This window comes from Trichechus manatus, unplaced genomic scaffold (assembly GCF_000243295.1).
Source record: "Trichechus manatus latirostris isolate Lorelei unplaced genomic scaffold, TriManLat1.0 scaffold00057, whole genome shotgun sequence".
Classification (NCBI taxonomy): domain Eukaryota; kingdom Metazoa; phylum Chordata; class Mammalia; order Sirenia; family Trichechidae; genus Trichechus; species Trichechus manatus.
This window is the reverse complement of record NW_004443993.1, coordinates 9688604-9694964: the sequence shown is the minus strand read 5'-3', so window position 1 is coordinate 9694964 and position 6361 is coordinate 9688604. Positions and strand designations below refer to the sequence as shown.

The following is a 6361-nucleotide window of genomic DNA, read 5'->3' as shown; positions in this document are numbered from 1 at the left end:
TAGAACTGCTCCATAGAGTTTTCTTAGCTGTGATCTTTACGGAAGCAGATCGCCAGGACTTTCTTCCATGGCCCTTTTGGTTGGGTTTGAACAGCCAACCTTTTGGTTAGTAGCTGAGCACAAACCGTTTGCACCTCCCGGGATCCTTAATCATCTCAAAGTCCCTTCTATCTGCTGATAGGGAAACTGAGGCCCAGAGAGGGCCAGGGAGGGGTCCAAGGCCTTCCATTCCAAGCCCTGCCTTGAGATGGAAAGAGGAAATCCCAGAGAGTCCCAGTCACGTTCCTGCTTGTCCTCAGCGCTGCAGCCACCAGAGCTGCCTGCAATTTATAAAACATGACAGTGTCTGGGCCCCGACAGTGCAGCCCGAGCCAGCGGCATCTGCGGGTCTGTCACGTCCTATGCTGAGTCTAAATGATGGTCGGAGGCAGGGAGAATCAGGCATGGAGTGTGTGCCAGAGCCTGCTGGCCAAGCAGAGTGCAGACTGGGAAGGATTGCCAGAGATGCTCAGCTGCCCAAGGATGGAGGGATCATGGCCCCATTGGACAGATGTGAAAACTGAGGCTCCAGCATGGGAAATAAGCCACCCAAGGCCTCACAGGCAATCATATGAGGCAATCATCCTATTATCTGGGCTGGGGGCTGCAGACACAGACCCTGCCCCTTTGGGACTCCCAACCCTGCAGGCAATGAGCAATAAATACTCTAGATAATTCTTTTTTTTTTCCCATAATTTCTAGATTTATTACTTTTCATTTTCAGTAACTTAACTTCAGTTTGACAGTATGTTATATATATTTTAAACATTTTACTGTGTTTCAGATGAAAGTTTACACACAAATTAGTTTCCCATTTAACGACTTGTATACAAATTGTTCCCTGACATTTGTTACAATTTTCAGCATTCTTGTTATTTCCATTCTGTTTGTTCTGTTTCCGTTGATCTAGCTTCCCTTCCCCTCCTTGCCTTCTCATCTTTGCTTTTGGATAAATGATAAACATTTGGTCTCTTATAGTTGATTCTTTAAGGGAGCACGTTACTCACAGGTGATATTATTTATTTTATATTCCAATCTATTATTTGGCTGAACAATGACCTCCAGGGTACCTTCAGAGGGGTAAGTTCAAAGAGTGTCTTAGGGCAATGGTCTGGGGGTTCCACTAGTCTCTGTCATTCCAGCAGGAGGACACATTATATATTTAAATGTAGTAAAACCTGTATTTAAATAGCAGCATGTTGTATTAAAGAAACATTTGTATTCTTTAGGTATTTAAAAATATATTATTTTTTGTTTGTTTTCATTGGAGGCAAGAAGAATGCCGTTAATAAAATGCCACATGTGACCTGACCAATTCGTTGGGGTCACATAGCACCACCAGAGCAGCCAGGTTCCTTCTCCCAACACATATTCACACTCTATGTTCGCTTCTATGTCCCTAGAACGTTGGAACTGATTTAAACCCCATAGGGAGGCACTTAAGATACTGCTGTTCCATGCTCTAGGTAATTCCATAATACGTTGGGTAGTAATGGGGGCAGTGGTGGTTCAGTGGTAGAATTCTCACCTTCCACGTGGGAGACCCGGGTTCGATTCCCGGCCAATGCACCTCGGGCCTGCCACCACTCATCTGTCAGTGGAAGCTTGCATGTTGCTATGATGCTGAACAGGTTTCAGCAGAGCTTCCAGACTAAGACAGACTAGGGAGAAAGGCCTGGCGATCGACTTCTGAAAATCAGCCAGTGAAAACCCTGTAGATCGCAATGGTCTCATCCACAACCAATCACAGGGATGGCAGAGGACCAGGCAGCATTTCGTTCCATCGTGCATGAGGAGGCCACGAGTCGAGGGCCAACTCTGTGGCAACCAACAACAATGACAACGTTGGATAATAAATGCTTTGGAACACAAAGCAGGGAAGGGGGTACTGGACACCAGAGCTGGAGAAGGGTGAAAGCTATAAATGGAGAGTTTGGGGGGAGGCCTCACTGAGGAGGTGGCATCTGAGCAGAGATCTGAGGGAAGTGAGGAAAGGACCAGGTGGGTGTCTGGGGAAGAGCATTCCAGGCAGAGGGCGAGGAGGACTTGGGCTTTTACCCGAGGGAGGTGGGAGCCCTGGAGGGCTGTGAGCAGAGGAGGGGCGGGCCCTGACTCAGGTGCTCATGGGCGCCCTCTGGCTGCTGCGGGGGGAACAGACTGTGAGGGGCCAGGGCAGGTGCCAGAAGACCAGGGCAAAGTTATCACCAGTAAAGGTGAAATGGGGTAGATTTAGCCCAGGTGGTCTGGGACAGCTTCTCTGAAGACTGACCTTTGAGATCTAAGTAAATAAGAAACATCTAGGTCAGAAAGGGCATTCAAGCAGAGGGTTTAGCACGTGCAAAGGCCCTGAGGCAGGAACAAGCTTGGTTTGTTTGACAAGCTGCAGGGAGATGGCATGACTAAAGTGAGATAAAGGAGTGGGGTGGGAAGAGAAGTCACATTCCTGACCTCCAAAGCCCTGTGCTCAGCAGTGAGGACTTCCGACTTTATTTTAAGGCAACAGGAAGCCACGGGAGGATTTTGAATGGGGGGGGGAGGGCACAATAGGATGGACAGTGTCATTGGCAGAATAATGGACCCCCAAAGACATCTTTGCTCTCATCCCTGAGACTTGTCAATATGTTATGTTACACAGCAAGATTTTGCAAATGTGATTAAATTAAGGATTTTGCAATGGGGAGATTATCCTGGATTATCTGGGTGGCTCCAAATTATCACCACCAAAACAAACCAACTCAGTTGCCATCAAGTCAACCCCGACTCACAGCAACGCCATGTGTGTCAGAGTAGAATTGTGCTCCATAACGTTTTCAATGGCTGATTTTTCAGAAGTAGATCACCAGGCCTTTCTTCTGAGGCACCTCTGCATAGACTTGAACCTCCAGCCTTTCAGTTAGCCGCCAAGCGTGATCATTGTTTGCAACACCTAGGGGTGCTCATGTAATCACAAGAATCCTTATAAGAGGGAGGCTTGAAGGTCAAATGCTATGCAGCTGGCTTTGAAGATAGAGGAGGGGGCCACAAGCCAAGGAATGCGAGAGGCCTCTAGAAGCTGGTAATAGCAAAAAAAAAAAAAAAAAAAAAAAAAAGAAAGGATTCTCCCCTGGAGCCTCCAGGAGGAAGCAGCCCTGCCAACACCTTGATTTTAGCCCACAGAGACCCAGTTAAGACTCTGAGCCCCAGAACCGTTTAAAGCCACTAAGTGCATGGTCCGTTTGTTACAGCAGCCCCAGGGAATTCACACAGATGCTTTAACGGTTCCCAAGGAGGCGGAGCTGGCACTGACCTCTGGGCCATTCCTTGGGGTGGCAGCTGGCAGCGGGGTCGCCCAGCCCTGCTCTCAAGCTCAGCTGGCAGCCCCTCTCCCGGCCCAGCCAGGCCACCACCGGTCTGCCGGGCACCCACTGATGGACCCCCGGGCCGGCTGCCATTTCTGCCGAGGCTTCTCCATCTTGACGCTCATCAGCTCCGGCAGCCTGTCCGCGTGTGGTCGGGGACCGCCAGCTACAGCAGACAGAGCCTCCCTCTGCAACTGCTTTCAGGTTTTTTGGCAAATCACAAACATCACACGTGTTTCTAGAATGCCCTCGAACCATGCAGACCAGCATAAAGTAAAGGTCGAAAACTGTCAACCCTGGGGGCGACAAACCGTCAACCCGAGGGCCACTTTCTGCTTACAGATGTGTCTGCTCTCAACAAGCTTTTTTTTTTTTCTTTTTGATGTGTGTGTGTTACTTTCTTTAATATAATCTTGTTTTTTACTTAAAATAAAAAGTAAAACAGATAATAGTATGATGTGGTTGTCATTGTTATGCACCGACAAGTGGATTCTGACTCGTAGCAAGCCCATGTGACAGAGTAGAACTGCCCCGTAGGGTTTCCTAGGCTGCAATCTTTACAGGAGCAGAGCGCCAGGTCTTTCTCCTGCAGAGCCACTGGGTGGATTTGAACTGCAAACATTTAGGTTAGCAGCTGAGCGCTTAACTGTTGTGCCACCAGGGCTCCTTTAATAGTATGTAGTATACAATTAAATATTAAATTTTTAAGAGTTTTGAAAGTATTTTAACATTTAAAAGTCTAATACCTAAATTTTTAAAATATAGATCCAATGTTAGAGACATTGTCAATGAAAAATGAATATTAATTAATCCAGTGATTTTTATAAGAAATGTAGAGTTATCATGCTGAGGGAAATGAGTCAGTCACAAAAGGACAAATATTGTTTGAGACCTTGACTGTAAAAACCCATGAAAAAGTTTACACACAAAAAGAAACAATCTTTGTTGGTTAGGAGGGATGGGAGAGGTGGGAGGGGAAAATACTAAATAGACAATAGACAAATGGTAGCTTTGGTGAAGGGTGAGACAGTACACAATACTGGGGAAGCCAGCACAGCTTGTACAAGGAAAAGTCATGGAAGCTCCATAGGCACATCCAAACTCTCTAAGGGACCGAATTGCTGGGCAGAGGGCTGTGGGGACCATTGTCTCGGGAAACATCTAGCTCAATTGGCATAACAGGGTTTATAAAGACAATGTTCTACATTCTTACCTTGGTGAGTAGCGTCTGGGGTCTTAAAAGCCTGTGAGCAGCCATCGAAGACAGATACTCCACTGGCCTCACCCCTTCGGGAGCAAGGGAGAATGAAGAAAACAAGATGCTAGGAAAAGATTAGTCCAAAGAGCTAACGGACCACAGCTACCAAGGCCTCCGCCAGACTGAGTCCAGTACAGCTAGATGGTGCCCGGCTACCACCACCGACTCTCTGACAGGGATCACAGCAGAGGGTCCTGGACAGAGCTGGAGAAGGATGTAGAACAAAATTCTAACTCACAGAAAAAGACCAGACTTACTGGCCTGACAGAGACTGGAGAAACCCTGAGAGTATGGCCCCCGGACACCCTTTTATCTCAGTAATAAAGTCACTCGCAAGGTTCATCGTTCAGCCAAAGATTAGACAGCCCCATAAAACAAAACGAGACTAATGGGGCACAACAGTCCAGGGACAGGGACTAGAAGGCAGGAGGGGACAGGAAAGCTGGTAATAGGGAACCCAAGGTTGAGAAGGGACATTGTTGACATGTTATGGGGTTGTTAACCATTGTCATAAAACAATATGTGTACTAACTGTTTAATGAGAATCTATTTGGTCTGTAAACCTTCATCTAAAGGACAATAAAAAAAAAAAAGAAATGTGGAGTTATTTAATTTTAACATGTACTGTTCTTTTTTTTTTTTTTTAGAGCTTTTTTTTTATTGTGGTACAATTGTATATAACGAAATATTTGCTACTTCAAACATTGTTACGTGTACAATTCAGTGACATTGATGACGTCTGTCATGTTGTGCAGCCGTCACCACTATCCATTTCCAAATTTTTCCATCACCCTTAACAGCAACATTTAAATTCAACTAGTCAGCAACATTTAAAGACATGGAAAGTTCATGGGAGTCTAGAATTGTGACTTCCCTTGGCCACCCTGGGTCCCTGTTTCCTCAGGGCAACAATGGGCTGATGCCGAGTCCATCTAAGGCGTTGTTAGGTGTCATCAAGTCGATTCCGACTCATAGGAACGCCATGTGTTACAGAGCAGAGCTGCCCCATAGAGTTTTCTAGGCTGTAATCTTTACAGGAGCAGATCGCCAGGTCTTTCTCCCGTGGAGCCAGTGAGTGGGTTCCCACCACCAACCTTTTGGTGAGCAGCTGAGCGCTTAACCATTTGCGCCAGTAAGAAAGGGCATTCCAGGCAGAAGGAGCAGCAAGTGCAAAGGCCCTGAGGCAGGAACAAGCTTGGTTCCCTAGGGATGCCACCCCACCTGCTGGGACTCATTGCTGGGCCCCGTTTACACCGGTAGCCCTTCTTCTGGTTTAAAAATAATAATAAAATAAACAAAACAAAAGAAAAATAATCCCCCTGCCCACATCCCCCTCCCTTTAGTGAGTTCCATTGGCTTTTTGGTGCAAATATTTCCAGAACTTTCTCCTCCCACGTAATTGTTCTGCTTCCTCTTCCCCTGTCCATGTTCCTAGGACATCAGTCCAGGTATGCTCACATGGTTATTGTTAGTTACTTTTGAGTCAGCCTCCAACTCATGGCAACCCCATGTACAATGGAGTCAGACTGCTATGATCCATACGGTTTCCACTGGTTGATTTTCAGAAATAGATTGCCAGGCCTTTCTTCCTAGTCTATCTAGCATCCCGGCCACACACAAGCCTTCACTGACAGATGGGTGGTGGCTGCACATGAGGTACATTGGTCAGGACTCAAACCGTGTCTCCCAATGGAAGGCGAAAATTCCACCATGAGACCACCACTGC

The 6361-nt window shown here is 46.7% G+C and overlaps 1 non-coding gene across 1 annotated transcript; it reads left to right on the top strand.

Annotated features, from left to right (window-relative positions):
• The first annotated feature begins 1537 nt into the window (after positions 1-1537).
• TRNAG-UCC (transfer RNA glycine (anticodon UCC)) lies at positions 1538-1608 on the top strand. Its single transcript has one exon. It is a non-coding gene; the product is annotated as a tRNA-Gly (tRNA).
• The last annotated feature ends 4753 nt before the right edge of the window (positions 1609-6361 follow it).